The 20,136-nt window shown below is 35.4% G+C and overlaps 1 non-coding gene across 1 annotated transcript; it reads left to right on the plus strand.

Moving 5' to 3' along the window:
- Positions 1–14,764: 14,764 nt before the first annotated feature.
- LOC141552295 (U6 spliceosomal RNA) lies at positions 14,765–14,870 on the plus strand. The gene has a single exon (XR_012485101.1). It is a non-coding gene; the product is annotated as a U6 spliceosomal RNA (small nuclear RNA).
- Positions 14,871–20,136: the final 5,266 nt, after the last annotated feature.

Raw genomic sequence — 20,136 nt, forward strand, 5'->3', positions numbered from 1 at the left:
GGGAGGTCGGTGTTGGAATACCCTGGAATTCTTAGCTCTCTTCTGTTGAACATTTTTACCAATGACCTAGATAAAAGCTTGTGAAATTTAGTGATGCAGGAACCTGGAATGGAAATCTAACAGTTGTAGTGGTAGATAGGTTAAGAAGGACTAAGAACTGAAACAAGGCACTGATCCCATTTTTAAGACATATTACAAGGTAATCAACATCTGAGCTAACTGTCATATATGATATATATACACACATATGTGTATATATACACATATATATGTATGTATGTGTGTGTGTATGTATATGTGTATGAGGGTAGAAAGGGAAATGATCTAGCAAATGGGGCTAATCAGGAACCAAACTAGGGAGAGATATCTGAAGGTGAGAGTAGATTTTTTCCAGTGTTCAACTTTCCATCTACACATATAATTTTCTACCATATCTATTTCTATTTTATGCATTTTTATTTTCAGTGCAATGCTCAGCCTTTCCATCTCTTGCTACCAAATTCCCTTCCTAACCTGCTTGATTTGTGGGGAACCAACATATATTAAGCACCTTTTATGTACATCTTGTTTCCCTCATTAATTTGTATGCTCCTTTAAGGTAGGGAGAATCTTTTGGCTCTTTTTGTATGCCCAGTGCTTAGCACAATACCTGGTACAAAGTAGGCACTTAATAAATGTTTGTTGATTGATGTGTCAAACATGGTACTAAGTGCTTTACGATATTATCTTACATTGTTCTCACAACAACCCTGGGAAATAGGTGCTATTATTATCCCTATTTTATAGATGAAGATACTGAGGAATACATAAGTTATGTGACTTGCCCAGAGTCACATAGTTACTAAATATCATGCTAAATTTGAACTCAGGTCTTCCTCACTTTAGCCCTAGGACTCTAGCCATTGCACTACCTATCTGACCCTAAGAATAATTACTCTGGCAACTTAGCTAATTAGTCTGATTGGGACAGAATTTCCATAAATATTCCATTTTCAAATAATATAATAAAGCTTGCTACTATGAAAATTGTAATGATAAATCAGAGAGACATTTTGGGAAAATTGAGACAGGTATAGGAATTTTGTAACTTGTAGTTGGGCAGTGGGGAATGGGAGGTTCTTTAATCAGCATTTTAAGGGCCTTAATGGGCTTCTGCCTGCTTGTTTCTTTTTCTCTGCTTCATTGGTTGATTCCTTAGCTCACAGAATATGGTAAGATAGCAGGTTATAAGAGGGAAGGTCTCAGGGCCTCTTTCCCTCTTGAAGTGAATAGATCTTTATCCTTTTCCTTTTTGTTTGTAATTTTTCATTCTAGATGATTAGAATGCAATTTCTTACATAGGGAATTTTGAAAAGTTGAGTAACTGGTCATAATAATGCTTGGTTAATTATAAAATACTATATGTTTTAAATTGTTCAAACAACACAAGATATCTTCTTTAATAAGTGTTTACCTCTACCTTTCTTCTGACAAATATGTGCTGTGGGGAATTCTTTGCCTATATAAGCCTATCAATGAAAGAGATGGGCACTCAGGCCCACTCAGTCGAATAAATATCAACTAGATAAATAGAGGGTACATTGGTAGATAGGCAGCCACACAGAAGAGACTAGATTTTGAATAGGAAGTGGTATGTAGAACAATTGGTGATGGCATGAACTGATGGATGGGGAGTATTACATAGGAAAAAAGGAACATTGGATGCTGGGTTGTTATTCTTCCACTTTCTGAGAGACCCAATGACTTATGAGTTCTGAGTCTCACTCGTTATTCTAGAGTTATTGAGGTCCAGTGCCATGGCAAATATCAAGATGGCTAGTGATGACCCAGAATGCAATCATTGACCTTGGTGTCTGATACCTGACAAGTTCTAAGTGCTCCACAGTGATTGCTTTAGCTGCTTTCATGGTCAGTGAAATAAACTACTCTCCAAAGGATGGTGGGTAGAAAGGAAAAGTATTAAGAGAATGGCAAAGGAACAGAGCAGGGTTTGGAGAAGTAGGCAGATAGTAAACTCAAAGCAGTGATTTGGGTAAGGATGAAAATATTAGTAGTGCCTTTTATGTCCACACTTATGTAGGACAGATGAGTAATGATTCCATAAGCATTTATTGACCACTATTTGCAAATAACTATGCTTGATATCAAAGATACAAAATGAAGAATAAAACAATTCCTGCTCTCAAGGAGTTTGCATCCTTTAGGGAGAGGGAGGAGGAGACAACATGTACAAAGATTAGCCAATGCAAACTACTGGGGGCATCCAAACAGACCATGTATAGGAAGTAAGACTAAGCTGAGCTTTGAAAGAACCTAGACTTCTAAAAGATTCTGCCATTTGGTATTAGTAGGCAAATACTTCTCTATGTCTCAGTTTCTTCATTTATAAGATGAGATTGGATTGGGTGATTTCTCAAGAGTCTTTCAGCTCTAAAACTAGCATTCTATATAGGGAGAGGTGAGAAGGGAGTAAATAATACTTTTAAACTATTCATAAGATCTGCTAAAAGCTTTAGGCAGTTTCATGACTATATTGTATGTTTTGAAATAATATACCAATTCCTATTCTCTAACTGGATAGATTTGAATTGTATAATAAGCATCCTCTTTTAAGGGATTTTTGGAAAATGACTTAATACCTTTAATGCCACAAAACACATTCTATGTGTTTTCTCCTTAACTTCTCTTATCTTTTATCCATAGTAAAAACTGGAGAAGCTACTCAGTCAGACTCCTCCTCTGTGGAATTTGGTTAGCTTGGATGCTATTGAATAAGATAAGTCTTTAATAATCCCCTAAGTGTCTTAAGTGGCACTGCCTCTCCCATTTGGATGCTCACATTCCTGTCCCTTTATTGTAATAAGGAAGAATGCTTGTTCAGTCTGGATTGATCATTATCTTGTGGCTTCTACCACTGACATAAATGTCTTTTCTTTTACAATCACTTCCTGGGCTCATAGGTTTGGGTCTCTGCACAGCAGGGACCAGGAAAGACTACACCTTGTCTCTCTTTCCCATTTCCTACCTCCTCTGAAGTGTTGTAGCTGGGAAGGGGGATGTGTCTGGGCAAACTCTCTTAAAATTAAGACGAGAAATTGAAGGCATCTGGAAAAGTGGAGCATTTCATGGGCAAAAGGTTTTAATGCTAAGTACAGAGGGGTAACATGGACATAGAGACTATTTCAGTTTTTTCAATTTTTTTTTCAAGGGAAATAAGAGAAAGAGAGTGAGAGAGACAGACAGAGACAGAGACAGAGTAGCAGAAACAAAGATAAAGAGATGGGGGTGGGAGGGGAGGATAAAGAACAGAGGAGAGACAGAGACAAGAAAAAGAATACAATTAATTAGCTTTCTTGCCCCAGGCACTATAATTTGCCTTTTACTTTCTGCATTTTCATATTTGAGTCTGAAAAGCTGAGGACCAAAACAATCAGCAACAGATGGCCCCATGTAATCTGCATGGTCCATGAATTCAGTTAGCATGCAAATTGTCATCCTAGGGCGATTCCAGGGAACTGCTGGGGAAAAAAAAAAAGCCTTAGCAGGCCGGCTTTGCAAAATAGATAGAGGACATGATTAAAATGTCTGGATTCAATCATATGTTTAATTACAATCCCTTTTTTATCTCCACTGCAATGACTGGTAGCGATTATGATACAAATATTGAAAATGTGAATGACGCATGGTGGCAGTAGGAAGGCTGATAGGTGGTCTGCGTTTGATCCAAGTGATCAAAGCCCCTTACCATAAGGGGGGAATTTCTCCCTCCAGCTCCCCTTCTTTAGCTGAAACACTTTAGGAGAAAGGGATATGTTTTGTGGGAGACAGTTTGATGTTATTTTCATTCTAATCCAAGACAATCCAAGACCTCTTTCCAAGCATGAAGGCACAACACCTCGGTAATTTTAACATATCTGATTTCATCTTCACTTATCTACCTTTCCTGGGAGTAATGGGCAATAGACAGTGTTTGAGATCTTTGCTTTTGAGAAGTTTTCCTATTTGAGGATCTTGGATGCATCTCTTATCTCAGCTCTAATTAGCTTTCCCCTGTGCAAATGCTTATGTGGGGATTTTCAGGAGTCCACCAAAGGCATTTCTTTTCCTGTAAGTTGGAGTTTGGAAAAGTAGATAATTTGGAACAGAAATGACTTATAAAGACAAATGGAAAGACATAATTAGGATGCTTCTCACTCCTCTTTCCTTACTCCTGCATCCTCCTTGCCATTACAACATGATTAGCAGTCCAGACTTTTTTCAAAATTGAAAAGGCTGTGGCTTTCATCAAGCCTTGGGTTATTATTGCAATGGCACTGATTTATCGCTGTATTAGTGGGATACTCTCCAGTTATTTCTCACATTGGCTAAAGTCTATGGGCAAGGATTCACTTGAACTAATGAAACTTAATTCAATTAATGTTTATTCAGCATCCATGATGTGCTGGCATTGGGCAGGCTATAATCATAAAACATGAAAACTTAAAGAGCTTTCAATCTATCTCTCTGGTAAGTGGACAGCTAGGTGCCATAGTGGATAGAGCATTGAACCTGGAGTCAGGAAATACTGAACTCAAATTTAACCTCAGACACTTAATAACTGTTTTAATTTGGGCAAATAATTTAACTTCTATCTGCCTCAGTTTCCTCATCTGTGAAGAGAAAATAGTAATAGTACTAAACACCTGGGATTGTTGTGAGAATCAAATAAGATGATGTTTGTAAAATGCCTGGCAAACCTTAAAGTGCTATGTAAATGTTAGCCATTATTTGCCAAGGGGAACATACAACTTATATGTGTGGAATATAATATAAAACATCACTAAGCACGCAAGTAAGTGGTAATGATAAAGAATGTGTATGAGTACACAGAAGGAGAAAAAAAATCAGTGTGAGCTGAGAAAACACTACAAAAGAAATGGGCCTTGAAGGATGAGTAGAATAGGTGGCTCATTGCATTTTTAAAAATTAAATAAAAATTAATTTAAGAAATAGCATAAGCATTTCCATAACATAATACAAGACAAAAGATGATTGTACATGAAACTACAAATCAACTATGCACAACTTGCTATTCCTTTCAAATACACAACAAAATTTTCATATAAATTTTATTCCTTTCCTTGTTTTGTCCCCTGGCTTTAGAGAGGCTATCCTAAGACACAAATACACACACACACTCACGCAATTATCTACACATACTTCTATTTATTAGTTCATTCTCTGGATGCAGATAGTTCTTTCTTCATATGAACTTTATAATTAATGTAGGTATTTATAACAGACAAAATAACTTAACTCACTCAAAGTCATTTTTAAAACTATTGCTATTACTGTATACAATGTTCTCTTGGTTTTGCTCACTTTCCTCTTCATTATTGCATTCAAGTCTTTCCTTATATTTCTAAAATCATTGAGTTCATGATTTCTTATAGCATAGTAGTAGTATGCCATCACAATCATGTACCACAACTTATTCAGCCATTCCCCAATTGATGGCCATCCCTGAAATTTCCAGTTCTTTTCCACCACAAAGAACTACTATAGTTTCTAAAATATATAAGTTATTTTCCTTTTCCCCTAATAATCTCTGGAAATAAATCATATAGTGGTATTGCTGGATCAAAAAGTTTAATAACTCTTTGGGCATAATTCCAGATTGCTTTCCAAAATTGCTTTCACAATTTTACCAACAATGAATTAGTGTCCCAACTTATCCACATCCTTTCCAATATTTGCCACTTTCCCCCTTGATTATTTTAGCCAGTCTGGTAGGTACAAAATGATATATTGAGGCTGTTTTAACTTGTATTTCTCTGATCACTGCTCATTGAGTTATTTGTCAACATGGTATAATAAGCTACTGATTGTGGAGTCAGAAGCTATCTCTCTGAGTCTTGCCTATACTTACTGTCTAGTGTCTAAGCCAGAGCAACTGACTTCTCTGAGCTTTTCCTTATCTGCAAATGCTGTAATAGTATTTGTTGTGAGAATTAAATGGGATGATCTTTTAAAAATATGTGGAGGTGAGCTACCAATGTAATAGTAGGGAATGGGGAGAGCACTGGAATTATGGCCAGGAGAATTTGGCTTTCAGCTTTGCTTCTGATACTCCCTAGCTGTGTGATTCCAACTAATTCATTTAACCTTTGTAGAGGGTCAAAGACAGTGGGGGAACTCTGGGTAAGGTATAAGACCCTGTAGCCCAGAGGAACTTGCTAACAATATCTGGTTCAACTCCCCATCTCCCCATCTCCCCTAAGGACTCTCGGCCTTCCAGGGAGGTCAGGGGGTGGTGACAACTATGTTGTGATTGAAGCAGAGTGGCAGCAGGTGGCAATGTACATACAATAGCAGGTTGTTTATGTTGTTCCATGTGTGTAGTATATACTTGGTGCATGCCCAGTGTTGTTTTTGTTGCATAAGAATATGAGGGTATAAAAGGAGAAAGTCCTTATAATAAATGGACTCCATTTTTCCATCATCAGGAGTCCCGCCTCATCACTTCTCCACTAAGATGCTATATTTTAGTCACCCCAACTTGGGGGCTCTAGAAAGCAGGACACAACAAACCTTGCTGAGCAGTTTTTTTTTGTTTGTTTTTAGAATGAAATACAATCTTCAGTCCTAGTTGATTTTGTATTGCTTCTCTTTGGCTCTATCTACTTTTAGTCAAAAAACTTCTTATGTTGGACCAGGAATTCAGCATTATCTAGGAACTTTTTTTCTGTATCCATGTGGCTTGGTCCCAGAATTCTTTCATGCTTCTAGGAAATCCTCCCTGTCACTATGATATTCATAAGTTCTGCTTTTAACTCTTCTTCTTTTTTAAAAACTTTTAAAGTAAAGCCTTTTATTTTCAAAACATATGCATAGATAATTTTCATTATTCACCCTTGTAAAATCTTGCCTTCCAAATTTTTCTCCCTCCTTTGTCCTCCCCCATTCTCCTAGATGGCAAGTAATCCAATGTATGTTAAACGTATGCAATTCTTCTGTACATATTTCCACAATTATCATGTTGCACAAGAAAAATCAGGCCAAAAAGGAAAAAAAATTGAGGAAGAAAAATGCAAGCAGACACAATGAAAAATGAAAATACTATGTTGTGATCCACACTCAATCCCCACAGTCCTTCCTCTGGGTACAGATGGTTCTCTTCATTACAAAATCATTGGAATTACCTTGCTGTTGAAAAGAGCCACATCCATCAGAATTGATGATCATATAATCTTGCTGTTGCCATGTACAATGTTTTCCTGTTTGTACTCACTTCACTTAGCATCAGTTCATGTAAGTCTCTCCAGGCTTCTCTGAAATCATCCTGCTGATCAATAATAATATTCCATAACATTCATATACTATAACTTATTCAGCAATTCTCCAACTGATGGGCATCAATCAGTTTCCAGTTTCTTGAAACTACAAAAAGGGCTGCCACAAACAATTGTGCATCCTTAGGTGCTTTTCCATTTTTTTATAATCACTTTGGAATTCAGACTTAGTAGAGACACTGCTGAAACAAAGGGCATGCATAATTTGATAGCCCTTTGGGGCATAGTTTCAAATTGTTCTCCAGAATGGTTGGATCCATTCACAGTTCCATCAACAATGTATTAGAGTCCCGGTTTTCCCACATCCCCTCCAACATTCATCATTGACTTTTCCTGTCATCTTATTGGCTCTTTCTCCTATAGATGCCAGATAGTGTTGGGTATTTCTTCCCACTTCTCAACCTCCTCCTTTTCATGGTACTATATAATCTTCTCGAGTCGTCAGCATTTGAATGTCCTAGTCAGATGAGTCCATCTTTTGTGAGATTCACAATATAGTGTGAAGGTATATGGCAAAATAAATCTAAATAGCTAGCACTCAGTTTCAAAGTATTTTATTCCCCTGGCTGTCTTTTTTAGTGCTAATCAGGTTATAGTAAGTATAGGTAATATTGCCATGATCTTTTTTCCTATGGTTAGGTCATCATTAAACACCATGTGGTGATTACATTGAAGAAGAAAGATGAGAAGTAGTACATCTTCCAAACTTGGTTGAAAAGTATCATATCTGATCTTTCACAGTTTAGTCTCTAGTCAATTTCTGCCTTCTGAATATCTCCACCCAGGTGTGCTGTATCATTTTGAACTCAACCTATCCCATACCAAACTCATTCCCCCCCCCCCCAACTGACTCTTGGTCCTAACTTCCATCAAGAGTATACTAATTCTTGTAATGACTCAGGTTTACAATATTGGAGCCAACAAGTCTTGATAATTAAATACCATAATTCTTTCATGGCTTTTTTGCTTTATTCACAAAACTATTTTAGTTCAGGAACTTATTACATCTTCCCAGGATTATTTCAACAGTCTCTTAACTCTCTCATGTGTATCCAATCTTTCTCCACTTAAATCTATCTCTACAAAGCTGATATTACTATTCCTAAAGATCAGTGTCCCTACAATCCTCAAAATACTTTAATGGCTTTCTCTTATCTCTAGGATAAAATAAATTTTTTTTCTGTCATTTAAAGCACTTCCATAGTCTAGCTCCCAAACTAAAGTTCCTAGGTTAGTTGATCTGCTTTCTGTTTCTTGTCCATAACATTATATCTCCCACATCTGTGCTTTAGCACAGGTCATCGTTCATGGCTGGAATGCACTCTCTCCTTACCTCTGCCTGTTGGAACTTCCAGCTTTCTTCTGCTCAAGCACCAAGTATTTTATGAAACTTTTTTTCTGATAATTTCAGTTATTAGTGCTTCTTAACTTATTTTGTATCTATTTTAAATATATTTTGGATTTATTTTTCTGTGTAGATATTGATTCGCCCCATAGAATATGAGATCCTTGAAGCTAAGGTCTTTGTTTTTGCTATTGTACCTTAAGGTACTTAATGGATACTGGCTAAATTAGAATGATTTATATTCTACATATACACACTATATATGTGTGTCTATATATTCATTTATTTGATTATGTTAATAATTAGAATCCATGTTAGTTATAATTTTTCCCAAATGAAATCAGTAAACTTTTAATTAATTGATTTCAAAGGAAGTTTCAAACTCTAAATTCTATTATGGTCTTATGAAAAAGAGAAAAGAAGAATTGTATACTGGCATAACATTTTTGGCTTATAGGATGTTATAGTAGAAATATTCATTAGATATGGGAATCAAATACCTGAGTTTGAGTCCTGGCTTTGCTACTTACTTGTTGTATAACCTTGGGATTATATAACAACTCTCTGGGTCTCAGTTTTGTCATCTGTAAATGAAGTTGAACTAGATAATACCTTTAGCTCTAAATCTATGATTCTGTGACTTTAAGACAATTGAATCATTTAAATCAAGCCACATTACTGAAAAGTTATGTCTGTTACTATGTAGCATTCTAATTTTAGCTATGGAACATTAGAGGGATTTCTTTGTGTATAATGAAATAAATAGTTGTTACTTTCAGGAATAGTATTTAATTTATATTGATAGAAACATGAGACTATTGTGGCTGAAAACTCAGCTTAGAGTCAGGATGTCCTGGGTTACAAACATGCCTCAAATACTTACTAACGCTGAGACCTTGAACATCTGTGAAATGAAATATTGGACTCTTTGATCTCTAAGATCTCATCCAGCTCTAAATCTATGAACTATGATCTAATGCTAAGCTATTAAAGAATTTGTTTTCTTTGGAAAGTATTTACCTCAATATGCATTCACCCTTAAATATAATGTCCTTCCTCAGCAAGGAGACTATCCTGAGTTGTCCAACTTCATTAGATTTTTTGCTAAGATAATGGGACCTATATTCAAACCCTTTATGTAACTCTTACTACTTATATGGTATTCAGCAAGTCACAACCTCTTAAGGTCTCAGTTTTACATAAGTCATATCAAAGAGTAGGACTTTTGAAATACTTTCCAGTGATCCTATGAATGAAACAAATGAGTACTTTATGAAAGAAATGGCTCTTAGCATTTGGATTCATGAGATGGTTGGAAAGCCCCCTGCCACCCCATGTATGTGTGTATACTGTAATTTTTGTATGTTTATTATTGCAAAATCATGAGCCATTGGAGATTCAGGCGCAGAACTCACCTTGAAAGTGCTAAGAACAGATTTTCAAAGCCATTTATTTTTAATGGTGCTTAAATATCGCCTCATTACTAACATATAAAAACACCCTTTTGAGCCCCTATTTCATCTTACAAATGTTAGCTATTCTTTGTAGACAGGAACTGTCTGTTAAAGTAATATGTGACAACTACTGAATCAAAAATGCCTTACAATGGGAGGCTGACATCTGTTTACAATATCCAAGGGGGAAAAAGGGTGCTGTGCGTTTTTACTAGAAGAATTTTCCTTTAACAAGGCAGCCCGGAGACTTCAACAGGTCTTTGCAGTAAAGTGGTTTGTTCTGTGTGGAACACCACCACAGGCCTGGTGGATTCATGAGAATTCCTACTTTTTAGTTGTCAGCACAATTCTTAGATGAACATTTCATTGATCTAGGAAGTTCTCATAGATTCAGTGCTCTTTCTTAGAGATAGTATGGAGACAGTAGTCTTTGTTAACTATTCTTTGAGTGGGTTTTGATTTTTTCTTGGGGGGGCAGGTGTGTAATCTTTTTTCTCTTGTAAATTGTTCATCTTTCTTTCACATTTAAGAAGGCCAAATCATTAATTTTTAGACACCTGTAAGGGCTGTCCAAGCAAAGTCTTATGCTTAGACCAACATTATTTGAGTTCCATCCAAGACACTGCAATTAAGAGAATATCAGACAGAAGGCAGCCTACTTTGTAGCAAGTTTAAATCTGTGTGTAATCTTGCACAGGTGCGACTTCCTGTGTTCTGGAAAATCCGTCATCACAAAACAGGCCAACTGTACCACACCTGGGTTAAAATGGAACATCTGGATCTATTCTCCTTTATTCACTCATATTCTTCAAATCTTCCTGAACAAATGGAACTTTAACATGGGCTTGACATTAGAGATTTGTAAGCTTTGTGCACAGTTTGATATGAAAGACAGCTACTCTTCTTGTACTGAATAGAGTACAGATATTATATCCCAGTAGTATATTTCAATTAGCAACCTTTAGGTAATTTATGGAGGTCATTTCCACCAGTAGTGATATGTCTCATAATGGTGTTAGCAGTTTTCCCAGGGAATTTTAAAGAAGGTACAACTAGAGTGAATGACATAATTGAGGATTGGGCAGTATTGCTTTGAATTCCAGTTGTTTTCCTCGGGGTATGAAGGCCTAGCTTTAAATAGCAGTCCAGAAAATAGTGCGATGATATTTTATATAGATCCCAGTCTCTTAAGGGAATTTTCAGATGTCTGATCCTATTGAATGTTCAGAATTATTTACTCCTTATTATTATTGTTATTTTTGGTTCAGATTGGTGATTTGTAATTCACACTGTGGAAACTTTCCCCATCAAGGCAGATAGGTGACTCTTTCTTGATTTAGGGACTAATAACAGCTGTCTGGGGGATTGAGAAGTGATATAATTTCCCCATGTTCACATAGCTAGTCTGTATCAAAGGTAAGACTCAAAAACAGGTCTTCCCAAGGACAGCCTTCTCCCATTATATCATACTACCTCTCATTGATTCTGTGATATCAGATGTGGTTATTCAATAATGACTGAGTCCCTGCTTTTCTCAGTGCTTGAAGACTGAGAAGTCACATGGAAAATTGAGGGTCTGCATTTTAATGATTATGGGAATGTTGTTTAATAAGGGTGACATAGGTTTTTGCTGCCCTCAAGAAAATGTGAAGTAATGAGTTAGCATCCTTTGAGTAGTGATGAAAAGAATTGGTTACATGTCTGGGAGGATTGGTACATGTGCTCCTCTTAGTAGAAGTGCCCTGAAAATTAAATGACTATTTAGTTCATTCCACTTTCAAAGTTGGTCCAAGATGACTATAAAGCCTTGTATGCCAGTGGTCATGATATTGGCAAGCCATAGGACTCTCAATCAGTAATACTGTAATCTCAGAGGGGTATTGAAAGTTGAACTAAGTTGTTCTGACTACTAACTAGGGGAAAAATTAAGCTTTCAGCTATCCCCTCTTTTCTTCCCCTCTCCATGCCTCCTAACATTTGGTAGTATTTGATAGAATTTGGGCTGAGATTATTCTGTAAAAAATATTGCTGTAAGAAAAACCTGGAAAGATTTATAGGAACTGATGTTGAAAGAAGTGCAAGTACCAGGAGAACACTATGTATGGTAACAGCAAGATCATATGATGATCAACTATGACAGACTTATTTCTTCTCAGTAATACAGTGATTCAAAACAATTCCAATGTATTTGCAATGGAAAATGCTATCCACACCTAAAGAGAGATTGAATGGCAATTAAAGCATACTATTTTTATCTCCCCTTTTGTGTTGTTTTTTTCTTTCTCAGTTTTTCCCTGTTGTTCTGATTTTTCTTTTATAACATGACCAATATGGAAATATATTTAAAATGATTGTACATGTATAACCTATATCAGAGTAATTGTTCTCTTGGGGAAGGGAGAGAGAAACAATTTGGAACTCAAAATCTTACAAAAATGAATGTTGAAAACTATGTTTATATGCAATTACAAAATAAAATACTAATGAGAAAAATATTACTTTAAGTTTTTGGTTTTTTTTTCCACAATTAAACTTGAATCAGCATTTAAGTACTTATCATATGCCAGACACTGTACTAAGTTCTGGAGATGCAAAGAAAAATCAAGATTGTCCCTGCCCTCAAGGAGATCACAGTGTAATGCGGGAGACAGCATGGAAATAATACCAAAAAATAGAGTACAGAGTAATGAGGTAATTACATTAGCAACTGAAAGCTTGAAGACCTTCTGCAGAAGGTAGGGTTTCACTCAAATCTTAAAGGAATCCAAAGAAGACAAGGGACATAGGTGAAAAAGGAGAATATTTCAGACATGGGGAGGAGCAATACAAAGACTTAGAGATGGGAGACTAAGTCATGTGAGAGGAGCAATACAAAGACTTAGAGATGGGAGACTAAGTCATGTGAGAGAATCATTTAATAGGATAATGTTGCCCAATCATAGCATATGTAGAAGGGAATAAAGTATAAGAAGACAGGAAAAGTAGGAAGGGAAGGTTATGGAAATCTTCAAATACAAACAAAATACATTTTTATTGATCTTGGAGGTAATTGGGAGCCATTGAAGTCTTTAGAGCATGTGACTGGAACTATATTTTTAGAAAATCACTTTGGCAGCTGTGTGAAAGATCAATTGGAGAAGATAGAGACTGGAGCCAGGAGGAACAATTAGAAAGTTATTGCAATAGACCAGCTGAGAAGTGATGTAGGTCTGATGTACCATCATGGCTATGTAAGTAGAGACAAATGGATCTATCTGAGGTAAAAATGAAAAGATTTGGCAGTACATTGACTTTACAGAGTGAAAATTAAGAGTTTAGGATGACATTGAGAGTGAAAGCCTGGGTGATTAGAAGAATAGTGGTACCTTCAATAATAATAGAGAAACTGGGAAGAGGGGAGGGATTGGAGAAAAGATAAGGAGTTTGGTTTTAGACATGTTATAAAAATATAGTTTGAGATGCTCCAAATAAGTTGGCAATATGGGAATGGAGGTTAGGAGAGGTGAAGGCTGGCTATATAGATCTGACAGTCATGCATAGAGAAGAGAATTGAAGCCACACTGCTGAGATCACTAAGTGAGAGACCTCAGAGAGAAAAGAGAAGAGGACCCAAAACTGAGCCTTGGGTAGGTATCCTTCTTGGCCTCCATGGAATTGGGATTAAGTTAGTTCTAGTCTACAAATTCCAGGAATGATGTTAGTAGAAAAGATTGCTACCATTTCAGAATTAAATCCTGACACCAAACCAAACTCAGGTATAGTAGATAGAACTAGACTAGTTTTGCAAAAGAGAATTCTTTGGAGTCAAGTATGCAGTTCATGAGATAAAAAGATTTTCATTTTTGAGGATTGTCAAGCTTGTGCCTTTTGTAGGAACATAATTGCTTCCAGATTTTTAGAGATAGAAAAAAGGGTTCTTTTTCAGCACCACATATTTTGTTCCTTTAATAAATTCTCCATTTAAGGCTGAAAAAGATTTCGCAAAGGAGATTTCATGATGCATTGAGAGCACTTAATTAATGCTTGTACTTAAAAAGTACTTAATTAGTGCTTGTATTTTAAAAAAAGTAAGTACTTAATAAATGCTTACTGACTGACTGGAGATACAAAGGAAGACAATAATACTTTCCTCACAGAATCTCATGCCTGATAATGGAAAGTGCAATATGGAAGGAAGAGCTGAGGATTTTTAAAAGGGTAAAAATGGAAGAACAAAGTTTAAATATACAACTAGAAAATATTAGAATTGGAGAATACAGATTTTGCAAACCACCAAATTTATATCAGATGAAAAAATTGAGAAACAGTAAATGTATGACAAGTTAGGTATTGTATAAGTAGTCTATAGACAAATGCAAGAGTCAGCAATACTTGACAGTCATTTGTGTGACAGCCAAAGAATTTTGGAGCCAATTGATAAATAGAGTGGCGAAGAATTGAGGAAGACAGGCATATGAGGAAAGGGCTTCTGGGAGCTTCTGGAAAGAAAAATAAAACAAAATTATGCTAACTACAAATAAGAGGGACAAAATTCCCCAAAGAGTATGGAAACAATATGAACGTCTACAAATGATTGAGTGATAACAGTGAGGTATGCAATAGAAAAATGGGATAAAATTGGAAATGAGAAGAGGGTGCTTGTTTTGGCAGCACATATACTAAAACTGGAATGATAGAGAGCAGATTAGCATAATCCTACTCAAGGATGACATTCAAATTTGTGAAGCATTCCACATTTCTTTTAAAAAGAGAAAGGGAAAGAGATAAATTTTTTTTTTGTAAATAAAAGAAATGATCAAATGGAAAATTAATTTGTTTGCTGATGGATGAATTTTTGTTTCCAGGAATAAATATTAAATAAGCATACAAGTTCTTTGAAAATATATTTTATAACCCAGAGGGTTTTCCATTTTACAAAAATGAAGTGGCACTCGTGGAAATTCTGCTTTTGAAATTTATGGGCATGAGTTAGATTCATTTTTGTCAGGTTAAGAACCTGAAGGCAGGAGAGAAGAATGGACAATCTCTGAAGGTCAGTCAGTCCTGTGATTATAACAATTAAATCTAACAGAATGGTTCCTTTCTAAATGAATAAAACCCCCAATTTATCTTTTATTGAATAGTAAGTCTTAAATATTTATGCATTACACATAGGAGGGAAGAGAAGTTTGGAATCCTTGAAAGTGCTAGATAATTTCCCAAATACAATTCATGATCATCCATCTATGCAATTCTGGGCCTGATTCATTGATCATTTGTCCAATATGTAGTAATAGATTAATTTAATGGACTGTCCTTTCAATTACATAATAATATGGAATCTTTGTCCATTTCATTTTTTTCTGTTGTACTTAACTGGATTCATACACATAGAATGTATGCTTCTTGAGGCAAGTATATGTTAGAATCTGTACCACTTAGCGTATTGCTTTGTACATAGTACTATAAGTATCTAATATACATTTGTTGATTGATTGAGTTCTTCATAAAAAACTTTTGAATGGCCTTAGATCTCATTAAAGAGGCACAATGTTATCCATAAGCAGGAATATCTGTAGTAACTCATCATCTAACAGAAAGCAATCTTCCATTTGAACTTTTTGGCATCTTCCATGACAGTGACAATACCTTTTTGCAGACAGTCTGCTTGTTTTATACTTTGCTTGATTTTAATAATCAGAGGACTGTAGAACAAAATTATCTAATGCTTAATTTCTTTTTCTTAAAAAATATTTTAATAGTTTTTATTTACCAGATATATGCATGGGTAATTTTACAACATTAACAATTGCCTAACCTTCTGTTCCAATTTCCCCCCCCCCCAGATGGCAGGTTGACCAATACATGTTAAATATGTTAAAGTATAAATTAAATACTATATATATATATATATATATATATATATATATACACATGTCCAAACAGTTGTTTTGCTGTACAAAAAGAATTGGACTTTGAAATAGTGTATAATTAGCCTGTGAAGGAAATCCAAAATGTAGGTGGACAAAATTAGGGGGATTGGGAATTCTATGTTGTGGTTCATAATCATCTCCTAGAGTTCTTTCACTAGGTATAGTTGGTTCATTTCATTATTGCTCTATTGGAACTGTTTTGGTTCATCTCATTGTTGAAAATGGCCACATCCATCAGAATTGATCATCATATAGTATTGTTGTTGAAGTATACAACGATCTCCTGGTCCTGCTCATTTCACTCCTAATTCTTAATTTCTTAAGTTTTCTTGCCCAAGTTCAATATGGGAGGTAATTTTTTGCCAAACAGCTTTAAAAGCAGGGATTCTTAACCAATGCCTCACTGATAAATTTTAAGAGGTGCATGAATTAAAAAAAAATTGAGTATTGCATTTCAAGATATTTGGTTTCCTTTGTAATTTAATGTCTTTTATTTTGGATATTTATGAAGATTATTCTGAGAAGAGGTCCATAGGGTTCACCGGACTATTATAAGGAGTCATTATGTAAGAAAGGCTGAGAGCTGCTTTATAGAGCAGAGGTGTGTAAACTATTGTCTTTGGGCCAACTCTGACTTTCTACCAATTTTCCTATGGATTGATTACATGGTAAAAGTGTTACAGGGTTGGGCTATTCAGAAACAAGATAGGCTTTTTAGGCCTTAGGACATAGTTTTTCAACTCCTACTTTAAAGAAGAAAATGGGCAAAATAGAATATCATAGTGGTTCTCTCATAATTCAATTCTGAAAGTCATTTTACAGTCATGTCCAATTCTTTGTGATTCCATTTGGAATTTTCTAGGAAAAATACTGTAATGGTTTCCTATTTTCTTTTCTAGCTGATTTATATGAGACAAGGGAACTGGGGCAAAATGAAGTGACTTGCCCAACAATCATATGGCTAGTAGGCAAGCGTCTGAGGCCAGATTTGAACTCAAAAAGAGGAATTTTCCTTACTTTTGACCTTGCACTTTATTCACTACATTACCTATCTATCCTTGAATACTCCAGATAAAGTGAAAGATAACCACCTTCTTGATTGAAAGGAACAGATTAAAGACCTCTAATTTGCATGTCAGAACCTGTAATTATCTAATATCAGGAAGATATCTATATATCTATATATCTATATATATCTATCCCATGAAGCACATATAGGTGCTTCACAAAAATCATATTTGTATTTTCCTCTTTTTTATTTGGAATTTAACAATAAATAAAATGTGTATTTCCATTTATATGACAATACAAAAACCTAAGATCCTCAAAACTGTGAATCACTTTCATGCACAGATTATTTTTCTTATAAAGCATATAATAAATATGACATGTAACTGAACTATCTCCTTTCTGATTAGATATTTCCTGGGTGATGTTATTTATTCTTTTTTTTTTTTTACTTGCAAGTCATTGTTGGTAATCCAAGGCAGCTTGTTTATACCCATCATTAATTTCTTCAAGACTCTTGAAGTCACAAGCAATTTTGATGTAATTTCTAAAACTCTCTTGATTATCTGTGATTTCTTTTGGTCTTTCTTCTATTCTAATCTCTGCATTTAAAATGATCTTTTATCCCTTTTGGCAATCCTAAAGCTACTTGACCCTTTCCTTTCAATTCCCCTCCTATCTGCCCCCAAATTGGGAAAAAAATTTCAAAATTCTTATAACAAATATGTATATTCAAATGCAATAAATTCACATAATAGCTCTTTCTAAAAGTATGATATTACATCTTTGGATACTCATAAGAATATTATGAGATGTGCACTATCATCTCTATTTATAGTGGGGAAATAGGTATGGAAAAGTTAATTGATTTAGGATCATAGTATAACATTACTGATCTGGATCTACTCTCTAAGGTGCAGAGGCCTGTGATAATTCCCTGTTAAGATTTTTAGATACCCAGAAACATTGGGGTAACTTTTTTCTCTGCCATTGGCTTCCTCCATTTCATATTGGATCATGTGGTATCTAAAAAGGTTCAACAGACTGGCCATTTGTCCATCTCTTTCTTAACATCAAAAATGATTATGGAATGCAGGTACATGGCTTATATGTCCTTTGGAAGAAGAGTATTTTGGAGGGTGGCAATCAACTCTGATTGGTTAACAATTAGTGATAGAACGAATACTACAATGAGACAATGAACCTATTCAAATGAATTTTCCTTATGTCTTTTACTTCTAATTTACCATCAGCCTTAGGCAGTCTATTCAAAGAATTTATCCCCCACTATATGACAGAGGAGGTTAACTAAACCTCCAGACTGAAGTCGTAAAAGAAAAAGGGCAAAATCTGAATGTCCCCAAATCATTTATTATTACTAATCATTTCTCTCAGTTGTATATATTTTTTGTCTTAAAAGAGATATTTATTTTTATAACTATAGCAAAAACAAACAGCAATATTTTACCTAACACCCAAAGGAGCATAATGCCTTCTGCACCATCCTGATCTCTGAATGGAGATAAGATCACAATTTAACTCAATTTATAAATAACATTGATGCTATGTATAAAGCCAACATTGCTACCTGCTTCTTCTAGGATGGAATCCTAGACCCTTGCTTCTCATAGTGCTGCCATTGGACTGGCTCCAACATCCAGCCTGAATTCCTGGATTCTCAGATCTTTGTAGCTTGAGCTCCATTCAAATTGAGTATTCCATGTCTATTCTTGGAATAGAAAAGAACAAAGGAAAAGGCTAAAGGCTGAGCCCAATTTTTCAGGGAGCATATGATCTTGGAGATATGACAGGCTTGGGAGAAAGAAGGAGGCCTTCTCCTCTTATCCCACTGTCTTATCAACTCTGAAAGGAGTTACATTGATCTCCCAGAGAAGAATGCATCAAAAATTATGGATAGTGCTTTGGGCCTTTTTAGGGATTCCTTCAGTTCTAGCAATATAGTCAATGATCAAAGGCTCCTTCAAATTCTATGGTAGGACAATGAAGAATGTCTGTCTCTCTCTATATATATGTTCCAGTCCTCATAATTTTCCAAAAGGAAAGGTATCTTTCAAGTAGATGATGACATTTTAACAAATTGATGTTATTTGCACATGTATCAGATCCCCATTGCACTAGATTTAGGTCAATTAGGTAGTGCAGTAGATAGGACACCAAACTTGGAAAAAGGAAGACTCATCTTCTTGAGTTCAAATATGGTCTGGCACTTATTATTAGTTGTGGGATCCTGAGCAAGTCAAGTAACCCTATTTGTCTCAGCTCCTCATCTACAAAATGAGATGGAGAAGGAAATGGCAAAGCACTCTTGTATCTTTGCTGAGAAAACCTGGAGAGATCATGAAGAGCCAGACATGGATCGCAAAATCACTGAACAAGAACAAAAGCCAGAAAGCAACTCCACTCATCAGTTGGTTCAACTGCAATCTTTAGATGAGGAAACTGAGGCTCAGGGAAAGTAAATGACTTCTCCAACTCACAGACATAGTAAGTAGTAAAACTTAACCCAGATCGCCTGACTCTGAATTCACACAATTAGCAAACATTAGAGACAGATGTAGCAGAATTGAATCTAAGTCTTATTGATTACAAAGTTGTCACTCATTCTACTACACCACACTGATTTTTTTAGCACTGGTATGTGTTTTAAATATCTAACAAATCAACTGCAGAATTGAGCCATTAAATGGTATCATTTTGTTCTAGCAAGAAAATTGTTAAGAGCTTGAAGACCAAACTTTCTGTTCACAGTAAGTAAAATTATATTTTTCCTTTTTAGTTCCTGTTTTAAATCTCCTTGCTTTAAAGCATATTATTATTTTTTTAAATGTGTGATCTGCATCTTTTGGTGTTTTCTGATCAAATATTTCATAAATGCAGGTAAATAGAATCAAAAAACTTTTAGGTAAAGGAGATTTTAGAGATTATGGTAGTTTAAATACTTCAGAGTTTTCATTTTTGGGGAGGGAAGGGAGTTGGGGAGGTACTGGAACTGTAATTTTATTTCTGTAAAGAACTCATGATGATGAAACTTCCTTTTCCAATACAACTTATAGACTTAGAGCATT

This window comes from Sminthopsis crassicaudata, chromosome 1, assembly GCF_048593235.1.
Source record: "Sminthopsis crassicaudata isolate SCR6 chromosome 1, ASM4859323v1, whole genome shotgun sequence".
Taxonomy (NCBI): Eukaryota; Metazoa; Chordata; class Mammalia; order Dasyuromorphia; family Dasyuridae; genus Sminthopsis; species Sminthopsis crassicaudata.